Raw genomic sequence first — 14,391 nt, forward strand, 5'->3', positions numbered from 1 at the left:
ACAAACGAGAGAACAGAATAATGCTGAATTAATGCTGAATTTGACTATGAATAGAGTCAAAAATAGTGTCTCCCCACCTCCACCACCTGCAGAAAATCACCCAGTTTATTTGAACATGACTAATATTAAAGCAGTGTGCTTCCAACATTAACGTGAAACAGCCTGTGCACATTTGCATATGACATTTCAGGGCATTTGTGTGCACAGCAACAGTGTCGGGATTTCATAGTTTAGTTCTCAGTCAGTCAATGAATCAGTGTGTAGGCTTGTATTTGCTTGTATCCGCTGGTAGTGATTTACTACGTCTGCAACGTTGGAAGTGTATACTCTGGAAAAGACCTGATTATTAAGGTGTCTCCTCTGAAGTAATCCTGTCACAGAAAATGTCAACCTATTGAATTTTTGATTAATTATCAACTCTGTAGGCCATGTATCCATCCATACATTATCTATACTGCCATTGTAAGCCTATTCAGGGTCACCAGGGTCTGTTGAGTCGTGTCCCACATCTGTTTGGCACCTACTCGGCTCTACTCGGCCAAGTTTCTTTTCCATAACAATTCAGCACCTGGAGCAGAAGTAGGAGGTGGGAGCGAAGCTGCTGTGATGTATTTGATTGTGTGATCTAAATGAAGAAGACAACAACACTAAAGATGTAGAACCTGGAGGAGATGATAGATGTGCTGCTGGGTCTGTGGCTTGTGTTCCATATCACGTTAAAAAATGAGAATGAGAGAAGATCCAAGCGGCGGCGCTTTTTAATTTTTAATTTAGTTTGTCTCGGTGCTGCTGAAAAGTCAGCTGGAGCCGTGAGCAGCTATGAAGTGACAGAGCTCCTGGTAGATCTGGTCGTTCCTTATCTCCCGTCTAGATCCCTTTTTAATTCTCTCCTCAGCACCAGGTTTATGAACATCTGCACCTCAGAGTTGGATCATGAAACAGACTTTTGCTGCCATTGCCTGTTGAATAAAATGAACAAGAATCCGTCAGAGTCTCTTTCACTGATTTCCTCCTCCTGACTCAGATGTCTGACTCCAACCCCCCGACCAATCGGTGCCTGTAGTGTGATGATGTCAGATACAGCCGACTCAGCCGCTTAGAACCTCGGCAGAGTAGGAAAAAGTATCAACTCGGCACATTAGACCCCTAGTGGAAAAGAACCAAGGCGAGTGGAGGCGAGTCGGGCTGAGTAGGAACTAGTGGAAAAGCGGCATTAGAGTCACCAGTTAAGCTCACAAACACGTTTTTTTACTGTGAGAGGAAGGCTACGTTCACACTGCAGGCCTTAATGCTCAATTCCGATTTTTTCCCATATCCGATTTTTTTGTGTGGCTGTTCACATTATCTTTTAAAATGTGTCCTATATCCGACTCGAGTGTGAACGCATCGCGGCCCGGAACTGACCCGCATGCGCAGAGGCGTGTGATGATGACAATGATGGATTTGCATCCAACAGGTGCCTGTGAACTGCCAATTATCCATCAAGCTCCACAATTATCATGTTAACATTAAATCAGATAGATTTGTCATTGTCAAGGACGTTTCTCTTGCATCTCTATCATTGTGCGGACATGAATTCTCAGAGTTTTGCGGGAGTGGGCGGGAGCGGATGTAAACACTGCGGGCGCGGGCGGGAGTGGAACACACGTTGCGGGTGCGGGCGGGAGTGGTCAGAAATGCAGCGGGAGCGGGATGAAGAAAACAGTCCCGCTATAGCAGGGCTCTAGCTCCGCTCCCCGGAGTGTCAGCTCTGCTCTCCGGCGTTCAGCTGGGTTTATCACCTAACACACGGTCCAGCTCGTTGTAAAACGGGCAGGGTATGCGACCACGACCGCTTCGCTGATTTGAATCCTTAGCTTCTTTATTTAGTAATGCTTAAATTCAGCGGGTTGTCTCGTCTGATCTGAGGTCGTATAAAGAGGTGAGCGGTGGGGAGGGGAGGAGGAGATGCGGAGGCGGCCCGGAGGGACCCCCGCCGTCTCCCGTGTCTCTCCCCCGCGGCTCGGGGCTCTGCGTGTGACGTCAAAGTCGCATTAATTCCGACCTGGCTGTTCACACTGAGGTGGCATTGCAAAACATCAGACCTGTATCCGATTTAGAACCACGTATGGAAGCGACCTGAATCTGATTTGAAAAGATCACATTCCATGTGACTTGTGCTGTTCACACTGTCATAAACAAATCAGATCTGAGTCACATATGAGCAAAAAATCGGATTTGGGTCACTTGGGAACTGCAGTGTGAACGTAGCCGAAGAGTGCCAGGAGTGGACTTGAGTCAGTGCAGGGGGAATGCAACTTCCATCCAACCAGGAAGCTTCTTGCTGAGAGGCAGCGTTGCTGAGTGCCGAGCTGTTCAAGGTGGAACTCGTTAAGTCATGGTTCATCTGTCTTTGCTATCCTTTTTTTTTGTCCCGTTTTAGAATAATTTTTTTTTTTATCTTCCTTGCGGCTTTAGTCAGTTTCACTTCCTGTTTTATTTTGTAGGAGCTGGACCCCTTCAGGATTCTGTTTAGGTTTGCTTCCTGTCCTGGTTTCTCACCTGGTTTCTGTTAGTGACGCTTCTTTGTACTGTAGGATCCTGTTTTCGGTGGACTTACGGGATTACCTGCATCAGGATGTATTTATTTTATTCATGAAGCTATTGAAATTGAGTTTTTGAGTTAAATACCTGCATGAATGTCTGGATTGATTTGAGTATATTTTTTAAATCTTCCTACAAAACAAACAACTCTCCAGTGTTGATGAAAGATTAGGAACCAGGAAAGACCCGGGTAACAGACACTACCGTGTGGATCACCAAAGTCTACAGACAAATACTGTGCATGACTGTGCACGCAAGGCCAGATGAAGGCATAGAGCTGTGCTGTAGTAAGAATATCCATCCCAGCATACCCTGAAACCCACAATGACCAGGATTAAAACAGTTTTTAGTGGTGGAAACCAACCTTCAGAACCTACTACCGATGTCGTCTTGTCCATTTCAGTTCATTCAGTTCTCTTTTGTGTTTGTTTGTGTGTTATTACGTTCTACACTGTTAGGGCTGGGGATCAATTCAAATGTCAAGAATCGATTCGATTCTTAAGATTCAGAATCGATTATCAAGATTTGATTCGATCCGATTTGATTCGATTCCGATATAGATTTGGGTTAGTGTTATTAAAACAGTTTTTTGAGCTGTTGCATGAATGATATGACTGTGTAGTTCTGCAACATATGTATACTAGTATTATATTGAGATTCAACAGCAAGTATTGGCAGTTAATGATGCTGTAAGGACCAATCAGCTCCCAGAATGCTGATAGAACTGCTTTCAGAAACATCGTGTGGGCCAGAATTATCATACAGATCCAGGCAGCAAACAGAGACGGATGAAATCGCTTTTATTTTTTCCCACATTCCATTTACATTTTTTCCATTTTCGTACTATTTCGGTTTTTAGTTTTTGAGAATTTGGTTTTTAGCATTTTATGCAAATGTACCCCAAGAAAGTAAAAAATTGATCTTTAGACATACGAATCGATTTTTAAAAATGAATATGAGAATCGATTTAGTCAAACTCAGAGACCACTGAGCAGCTCCAACAGATTGTCCCAAAGAAAACTGCAGTGACCTTTGTTTGGACATCATTGTGTTTCCTGAAGACAATATTGGACAATAAGAAGTAAACTGTAAACACTACAGAAGAAAGTAATCAAGGTTTACACCACTAGGAGTGTTTCAACACCCCAGTCCATACATCTCTAAAAGAGAGACGGTATCCAAACTCAGCCCGCTCCTCACTATGAAGTGGTGGAGGTTTTCTAGCACTATCCAAACACGTAGTGGGAATCTTTGCAAGTTGTTTCCTTCTTTTTCTGTTTTCTAGTTTACTTTTTACAAAACGACACTCAAATGTGAACTTTTTCTCATGTTTTATTTTTTGCTGTTCAATAAATAACCAAAACTAGTTCATCTGTGTGTGTTTCCCTTCACCTATTTTCAAAAAACAAATATATATATTCTTTTATTGGAAAAAAAACCTGATATTAATAGCTGAGCACATTTATCATTAAAAATAAAATGATTGCTAATGAATTGCTCAGTTAATCGTGATATTAGTTTAAGGTGATAACAGCCAGCCCTTGTGTTTGGATTTATTTCATTGTCCAGTGTCTGAAAAGGGTCTTATGTTTCAAATATTGTTGATTCCCTTTTTATCATGAGCCCTACTTGTCGACCAAATGCAAAAGAGTTGTATTTTTCTCCGTGCAGGTTGAGCGACATGATGGACCTGTTTGAAGATGTTAGCATATTTGCGGTTGCACACGCCCTTTGTGTTATTCCCAACTCGACGTTGCATTGCATGCTCCTTTGATCCCATGGCCATAAATGTACAGCAGTGGACATGCTTACAAAACATAGGTCTGTCATATTATTGGTATAGAGACCACTGAGACATACGGTTGGCCTGTGTCCAGTGTCTCCACGTCCAGAACTACATCATTGATCATGTGCTGACAGCCGCACTGAGCAGTGGAGGCCAAAGCTTTGCACGCTCAGCGGGTTTGCAGGAATTTAGAAATAGTTTTAGTGAATTTAATGAGTGTCATATTGGGATTTAAGTAATGAAAACAAGCAAAGCAGATTGATTCAGTGCGCATCTTTGTTTTTCACTTTCCTGGCCAATAAGGGTGGTGACGACACTTGCATGGACCCAACCTTCAATGCTTTCTCCCTTATGCACTATTGTACTCCAATCCTATCATGCAGGGGTCACGGAGGTGCTTGGCTCTGGAGCGGTGATTGACTGTGTTTAGCTTCTCCTATCAAGGGGAGTCAATCAAACAAATATCAATTCAATTCAGATATGTACTGGCTTGAAAAAACTAGGATTATCTCCCGAAACACTGAGAACATTACATTTGTTTCAACTTGTCAACGGTTTCTGCTTTTCAACAGTTTGTAGTCTTCGCACTTGGTATTCCTAACCACACATTAAAATTCTAAACTGGAGCCAAAACAAAGATGCACAAGGAAAAGTATCTCTCCACAAAAATCACCTAATGTTTGGGCATGTGTGTGTGTGTGTGTGTGTGTGTGTGTGTGTGTGTGTGTGTGTGTGTGTGTGTGTGTGTGTGTGTGTGTGTGTGTGTGTGTGTGTGTGTGTGTGTGTGTGTGTGTGTGTGTGTCAGTTTGTGTGAGTGTTGAATTGAATCATACTTGGCAATTCTATGGCCGGTGACCCAAAAAGGTGCAGACATACCATACCTTTACAGTATATATCAACTTTTTGGAGTTTTCCCCAATCGTTTTTTTCGGGGAGGAGCTGATCTCCTCCTCCACCCTTGGGAGCAATCCATCATTTACCAGCAGAGAACCATAATCTCAGACCTGCAGCCAACGCATGACATGATTAGATAGATAGATAGATAGATAGATAGATAGATAGATAGATAGATAGATAGATAGATAGATAGATAGATAGATAGATAGATAGATAGATAGATAGATAGATAGATAGATAGATAGATAGATAGATAGATAGATAGATAGATAGATAGATAGATAGATAGATAGATAGACAGACAGACAGACAGACAGACAGACAGACAGACAGACAGACAGACAGACAGACAGACAGCTTGGCAGCACATGTCCTGGACGGCGCCGTAGTCAGATTTGAGTGAGCAGCTCTGCAGGACCTGCAACTGGATCTGATAACTGTGATTTATACCTGATACATCACATGTTTTATTCCACTTACCACAAAAATTAAGAGCCAACTTTTTATTCTTGCAGATTTACAGCAGAAGTGTACATAATCTTCCGCTTCCACTTTGTTTTGTGATAGATTTACTGGCAATGAGAGAAGTTTGAGCTTTGTGAGGATGATTTTAGGTTTTTTTTTAACCTTTTTTCTAAAAGTATCTCTGCTTTGTTATTATTATTTTTTATTAAAACTTTTTTACTGTATGTAATAGCATGAACTATATTTCTTAAAAAGTAAAAAAAACAACACTTTTAATATACATTGGGCAGGTACTGATTCTCATCCCAGCTGGAATTCACTGCGCTCCAAAAACAAAATATACATAAACAAGAGCATCTTTGTAATCCTCAGAAAACCCTTTGTTATCTAAGGAAAGTAACAGAAGTGTTCAGAAGGAATACTCAGCCCTCTGTGCAGAGCTATCCACCATCACATCACTATCCAGTGGGATAATAGCGGTGGGGTCGAGGGCGCGTCGTGATTCAACCACTTGCCATCATGGATAGTGAAAGCTCACACAGCTTAACCCAAATGTGCAACAGAATGATGTTACAATGGTGGTTTTCCAGCCAGAGCCTAGAAGCGGGGTTATGCAGGACAATAACCCAAAGCATCAAAGTAAACCCAACACACAACTGCTCCACTAAAAGGGAAATCTGCTTCTCGGAGTGGCTTGGAGATATTAAATCGGATGCTGTGGAACTGCATAAGATAGTTGTTCACATCAGACATCCGAGGAATGTGTCTGAGCTGAAGATGTGACGAGGAATGACAAACACGCTCCCCTGTACATTGAGCAAGTCTGATCCTTGGAGTAAGGAAAAGATCGCTGCTGCCTTGATCCCGGCTGGCTTTTCACATCTGGTGCCTAAAGCTCGGAGTCCTCAGGTGCACATGGCACACAGAGTCCCAGGCAAACAAGTCTGTTTAAGCGTCTGTATCAGAGAGCATATAAGAGCCGATACTTCCAAGAAATATACCCCCACGTGCACCGTTAACATCGTGCTTTTAGTTCCTCCTCTTCACTGGCCAATTCAAAGAGAGAGAACCAAATCCATATTGACGTCCTAGCTCTGATTTATCTGATTATTATTTATTTGTTTCAAGAAAAGGCAGCATCAAGAACATATTTTTAGAACCTGGGTTTTTGTAATTACAATAATTCAACTGTAAAATATTTCCTTTTTTTTTTTTAGAAATCACGATGGATCAATATTTACAAGTAATTACAAGTGCAGCATGTCTGTTTTATGAATATGCACTTAGCACTCTAGGTTTAGGAGGGGCCACATGTGTATATCCAGAGCCGGCCCAAGGCATAAGTGAACTAAGCGGCTGCTTAGGGCCCGTGACCACTAGGGGGCACCCAAGAGTTAAAAAAATAAAAATGAAAAATAAAATTATTTTTTTATGTGTGAGTAATGATTCATACATTATCAAAGGTGTGTTATTGTACAAAAAAAACAATAATTAATATTATTACATAAGACTAGAGTAGACTACTGCTGGCATATTGACTCTCGGCTCCAGAGCTCCCCTAGTAACGTGTTCATTCAACCGTGCATTGTTACGCACTGCACTTCACATCTGAGGAGCAGGTTGAAGGCTCACCATGTCGCAAAAACAGACTTTATTTGTTTATTCTATTGAATAATGTCTGTTTTTGTACATTTGAATTTATTCTTATATGGAGAACATATTGACGAGGTTCTGTTTATCTAAGTTAAGTGATTTTAATTATAGCTCTATTTTTTGCAGTACTTTGTTGTTGCACTTAATTGTTGTTGTTCCACTTCAAATTGCTGTTGCGGTTTATTTAAAACCAAAAATAACATAGATAACGTGTTTACAGTAAATGGTTTATAAATGATCTATTTGATTATTTTGTTTCTTTTAGTCGGCCTACACTGTAGATGACACTCAGTATCACAGTTAGTACTATATCACTGTAAATATTAAGTGTAAATCAACCCCAGGCCGCTCTTGTAGCTGAATTTGCTCCATTTCAGATTAAAAACCATAGATGGGTAAAAACCTGCCAGGCTGACAATAGGATGGAAGCTCTTTGACCTTTGACCTGTTGCTTCTCTGTGTGGCCAGTAGGGGCAGTTGCTGACTTTGATCAATATTCATTGAAAGATTTTTTCTGCAAGTTTGTTAATCTGTTTTCTGCTTCCATGGTCTTAATCACTGTGGATTACAATCTAACCACAACAAAAACTTCTTACATCTAGGTTTACAAGTGTATTTGTAATGACAGGGGAGAACATGCAATAAGTTTATAGTGGGTGTGTGAATGATCAATAATCAGTATTATTGGCAGTAATAGAGGGCCCCAAAATCACATTTTGCTTAGGGCCCCATGGAGGCTTGGACCGGCCCTGTGTATATCAGTATTTGTGTATGTGGGTATTTCTGTCCTTCTATATTTGCGCACCAAGGAAACATTATTTCCTGCCAACAGCATACACGTATGTGTGGACTGCTTTTAAAACGCTCCTGTGTTTCACTGATAACACTCAAGACCTCTGCCCACAGTAAAGGTCACCATAGCAATGACAGGAATGAGTTAGAGACGGCGCTTGTCCATGTGTGTTTAGAGAGTCGCTGTGTTTCAGTGAGCAGGGAGAGACACGTGCTTGACAGAACACATTTGGACCCCGGGGCCAAAACAATGATCCAGCAAAGACGTCTACGTGCACATGCACAGACGGATTTCATAAGTTTGGTAAAACAAAAGCGCAGACTGGCCTATAGCAGTGTTCTCCAACATCTATGCAATACTCATCTAAGATGAAGAGAGTGTTTAAAGGTTCAAACTACATGGGTAAAGTTCTTTGGGCATTTACAGGTATGGTGCAAATAAATGGGAATTCATTATTTATGATGAAACTAGCAACATTCAAAAGCGCAGACTGGCCTATAGCAGTGTTCTCCAACATCTATGCAATACTCATCTAAGATGAAGAGAGTGTTTAAAGGTTCAAACTACATGGGTAAAGTTCTTTGGGCATTTACAGGTATGGTGCAAATAAATGGGAATTCATTATTTATGATGAAACTAGCAACATTTAAAAGAAAAACATACACAGCATCACAAGTCCTGCCTTATTGTCACGGCAACAACAGTTGGGGGTTAGGGTTAGTCTGTAATAACCAGAAGAACTGAGCTACTGACTCTAAGGTCCATCTCCCACCCGGCAGATCACAGTTAACCTGTTAGGTGAGGACTAACTGAATTATGCATATTAACCATAAAGTTTGAAAATGGTTGTTTAACTTTTGTCACTTTTTTGATTAAGTCATTTCAAGGTTCACGCGGCATATTGCCCCAGTTGTACCTTTTAAAAGTTGGAAAACGAAACGCAAAGCATGGATGTGAAATCCATGCTTTGCGTTATCTAAAAATCAAACAGACAATATGCAGCAAAAATGTTTTTAATATTGTGGATTATTAGTTGCTTTCTTTTTTCTTTATAATTCAGTGACTGGATCTTTTTTCAGGAAAGAAATTATTTAGTTACATTAAAAATATTTTACTTTTTTGTGCAGTATCTTAAAATTAAATATCTAAATAATCATCCTGTAAAACTGTAGATGATTGATTGATTGATTGATTGATTGATTTATTGATTGATTGATTGATTGATTGATTGATGTAAGTCGGTCAATCTAAAGTCATTAAAATCCATCTGTTTTTGGCTTCATTAGTATGATGTAGTGGTGCTATAACACTACTTAATCATTATGCATTACTGCATTACATGAGGGCTTTGCCATTGAAGAATCGTTTGAATGATCATCCACTACTTCATCCTCAACACTGTTCATTGGACACACTCACCAACAGGTTGAGTAATTTTAGTAAAATTATGAATATAAAAAAGGCGATCCTGGAAACCGGTTTAAAATGCCTATCAAAGGACAGATTCTGGTCAAAAATAACTCCAAGGTTCCTAACTGTAGTACTAGGGGCCAAGGTAACGCCATCTAGAGTAACTGCATAGCTAGATAATTATGTCTCAGAACTGCTCAGATCATAATTCAACAACTTCTGTTTTATCTGAATTTACCTGGAGAAAGTTTCGAGTCAGCTAGTTCTTTAGGCCTTAACCCTCAAAACCCTTAAGTCCCCAGATCTGAGGACGTTGATAAGAGAATGCAATTATGGGCAAAATAGGCTTACAGAACATACTGGTTGTCTGACCAGCTGGGTATAGTTTTCCCTGGTTTCATGGACAGGTATAGCTGAGATTCATAAGCAAAGGAAATCAATAATATCCCATCTAATTACATTACCCAAATATAAGGTGAAAAGAACCGGTCCAAGTACTGAACCCTGCAGAACTTCATGGCTAAGTCTGGTACTTGAGGAAGACTCTTCATTTGCATTACTGTAACAAATTCAAATATTTTAGATAAATATGACTTAAACCAGTCTAATGTTGTACTTTTAATCCAAAGGAAAAGCACAGATATGAGTCTGTGTTAAAAATCCCAGAATTAAGCTGCAACTACTTTTTCAAATAAATGAATAAATAATTTCTATACAGGTACCTAGCTGACTTGCAACTACCTTTTCGAGAATGTTGGATATAAATAGAAGATTGGATATTGGTTTATAATTTGCTTAAATTTCTGGGTCAAGAGAGGATTTTTTTGGAGTAAAGGTTTAATTACTGCGCCTTCAAGAACCTGCTGCACATATCTGGATTCCAGTAGGCTGATCTGCATATCAAAAAGAGAGAAAAACCTTTTGAGTACTGGAGTTTGGATGGGGTCTAACAGATGTGTGGATAGTTTAGCTTTATGGGTGATTGAGGTCAGCTCAGGGATGTCTAGGAGTGAAACAGACTGCAGTCAGGTCAGGACATGAGGGAAGTTAGCAAAGCTGTAAAACACCTGCACCCATTACGGAAGAGTATTAGGGCTGTAGGAGAAAATATAGATTAATACGATTTTTTTTTTATTGTGCACTTCGGAGACAAAAGACGAAATGTCGAGAAAAAACTTGAAATGTCAAGGATAGTGTTGAAATACAATTTCGAGAAAAAAGTTGAAATGTTGAGATTAATGTTGAAATACAATTTCAAGAATAAAGTCAAAATTTAGTGAATAAAGTTGAAATTTCAAGAATAAAGTTAAAATACATTTCGACTTTTTTCTTGAAATTTCGACTTTTTTTTTTCGAAGTGCATAATGAAAAAAAAATCGTCCTCCTCTAAAATATTATTTTTATTTTTCTCCTGCCTGGCCCTAATACTCTTCCGTAACCCATTATTGGGTAGTTGGGCTTGGTTTATTTATTCTCTAATTCTCATGGTTTTACTGCCAAAGAAGCTCAAAAATTCTTCATTACTGAGTTGTGACTCTTTGTCAGCTTGACTACAGTAGTGAACACTTTTAATGACTAATAATAAGCTATTGTGAATTGTTGACTATAATTCCATGTGTGATGAAAGTCTATAGATTTATAGTACCCCTTCCTTTCCATTTTACATGTTTTTTGTTTTAGCATGCAGGGATACTAATTATACCCAGGAGCTAAATTCCTATGATTAGAGACAATCTTTTTGTATTTTAGATGCTGCCAATATATAAACACAATCAGCCTCTGATCAAATGACTTCTTTTGTGTTTCATTGTTTTTGTCATTCTCACATGTTTGCAACACTGTTTTATTTAATTCTGTGTGTTTTGTTAATTTTCTTTCTTATTTTTTCGCTAAATTGATGTTTTTTTTAATTCTATAAAGAACTTTGAGCTGCAGCTGTATTTTAAAGGTAATATATACCGGTACATAAGATTGAAGATGAAAACTAAAACCTTTGCCTCTTCTGTGAGTAAGGCCCAATCTCAATACTCCCCCTACTTTTCTTCACTCGCCCTTCTTTTCTCCACTCGCCCTTCTTTTCTTCCCTAACCCCTAAAAAAGAAGGGGGAGATTTTAGGGCACTTGAGATCTAGGGCACTTGGCCCAGGTGCCTGTCCCATTTCTCCTACTCCCCCTCGTTTTCATCCCTACCCTGAACAGGAAGCTGAGAGCCAAAAGCTGTTTTAATTTCAGTTGTAGCGCTGTTAATATGGCACTTTATTAAGTTTTAATATTTTTTCAGACATAAAGGTAACCTTAAGATCCACAACCGGGGCTCAGTTTATCCAAATAATGCCTGTTAAGAAATTTGACCCGATGTTTTCGGAGATGAGAATAGCCGCCGCCCCCGGGGAGCAACCTCAGCTCACAGCCCGAAAACAGACGTGTCCGCGGGGTCAGGCTGCTGTGTCGTCCCGGGAGAGAAACTCTCTCCCGGGACGCAGCTCTGTTGAGAATTACGTGGCTGAAATAAATCATTTAGGAAGATGTGGGTTTAATAGATGAAATCTAACAGTTGTAGCTACGCCTGTTAAGAAATTTGCTCCGAAATTTTGAGATTTCTGTCTGCCGGCTCCGGAGTTTAGGTCCGCGTTAAATAGACGCAGCCTATGGCGTAGCTTACGTAACCTACGGCGTCGCTTACGTAGGTTACGTAACCATATTCCGGCGCGACCTTAGCGAACAACGGACAAAAAAGGGATTATGTACATTCACTGAGTGAATATTATGAAAGTAAAATATTGGTTTGCGCCGAGAAATGTAATCAAAATGCATTTTTATGCAGAAACTAACTCAAAATATTGATTTTATTCCCAAAAAAATAAGAAATGTCCGCCATGTTTTTTTTTTTGATTCAGTCCGCAAATGACGACGAAAAGCATTCTGGGAAATTTTCATACCCCCTCGCTCGCCAAGTCAGCATCTGAAATCCCTCGATTTGAAGGGGCTATTCTCAGCCCCTAGCCCTCGTTATGCCCCCTCCCCGAAGGTGAAAAGAGGAATTGGGACACCACTACCTTCACGGGAACGCGCAAAAGTTAGGGTTAGTGAAGAAAACGGGGGCGAGGGGGAGTATTGGGACGCAGCCTAAGCCTGGTGACTGAAAGCAAAATTCTCTAGTAGACTAATATGGAATTAAAACTGCGAGAAGTGTTATGGGGCCCTTGCACTTTCAGGCTCCACCAATGGCCAGCACTCATCAAGATGTGAAGCATTATCTCATGTTTCATTGTGATGCATGTGCAAGTTAGAGCAGCTTTTCCATTCACAAAGCATCAAAATCCACTGCATCACAATGAGCTGGTCCTATGACGAAAACTCCATTTTATTACCTGCTTAGCCTCGTCAACTTCTTGAGAAGGATTTTGAGGAGGTTATATCTATGACCGTTTGGCAGCACTGAGACAGAATTCCCCATGGGCTTCATTTATAGATATTTGAAAACTGATTCTGGAAAATCACTCTGGTGCTATCTTAGCCTATGTTACTGTAGACCATTACATTCTTGAAATGACTGGGAAACTGCAGTAATGAGGTCCAGTTCTCAGCTGGTGCAGATCAGATATTGAAAGCAGGAGCTTGCAAAAAAGTTAAACAACCATAAACGTCAACAAAAAACTAACTTAGAAACATGGGCATAGACATAAAATGACAAAATCATATATGTAGATCCTTGGTAGATCCTTGCTGTGTAAAGTATTGCAGTTCAAGATGTTTCATATGCACTGAAACATGTAATATATTATGAAATACCAAAGATTTATACATGTTAAAAAAAGAAAATAAAAACGATCTGGCATCGGTCCAGAAACGAAAACGGTCAACTCTCATGATATGAACGACCATGGCCTTATATTATTACTTGGTCTAAAAGTTAACGTTAACATAAGCTATATCACATAGCCCGCGGATAAACCTTTGCACGTTCATATGTTCAAATGTTATTCTTCAGAAATAATCAGTCCAGCTGTATCCACAGTCCCCCCAGGGCACCCCCTTATGATCCTGGTTCTGGTCCAGGTTTCTTCCTCCTAAAGGGGAGTTTTTCTTGCCACTGTTTGGCTTAAGGCTTTTCTCCCACTAGGAGTGTTTTTACCTGCCATTGTTTATGTAATAATTGCTCGGGGGTTTATGTTCTGGTCTCTGGAAAGATCCTAGAGACAACTTCTGTTGTAATAGACGCTATATGTGCATTATTATTCTCTATGTGCATTATTATTCTCTATGTGCATTATAATGCTCTCATTCACTCATTTTCATGGTGTATATATATTTATGTTTTCTGTTTCTTATTTAGTTGTTTACACAGTCTTTGTTTACATAATCTTTGCATGTGTGCACTTTTACGGAGCTGCTGCCTAATCTCATTGTACCAGTATAATGATAATAAAGGCTTTCTATTCTATTCTATTCTATTCTATTCTATTCTATTCTATTCTATTTTTTTTATTTGCATTTTTTAGAAAATAAAAGGACAACAACAGCATAAAATAAACAACAAAACACTCATACATAAAAAAAAAAAAAATCAAACAAAATTCAAAACATACATCAATACATATAAGATTTCATTCAGAGGATACCCTATATACACTACATGGACAGATGTATAGACATATTCGGAGACGAAACATACACAAAAATCATGTTATGGGTGATTAGGGCTATTGTTTGTTGTGTACCTCATCCATTTTTCCCATCTTTCTTCAAAAATATAAACTTGATTTCTAAGTCTCATTTTCATTTACAAGTTCCTTCCATTTAG

Source organism: Cololabis saira, chromosome 7 (assembly GCF_033807715.1).
Source record: "Cololabis saira isolate AMF1-May2022 chromosome 7, fColSai1.1, whole genome shotgun sequence".
In the NCBI taxonomy this organism is placed as follows: domain Eukaryota; kingdom Metazoa; phylum Chordata; class Actinopteri; order Beloniformes; family Belonidae; genus Cololabis; species Cololabis saira.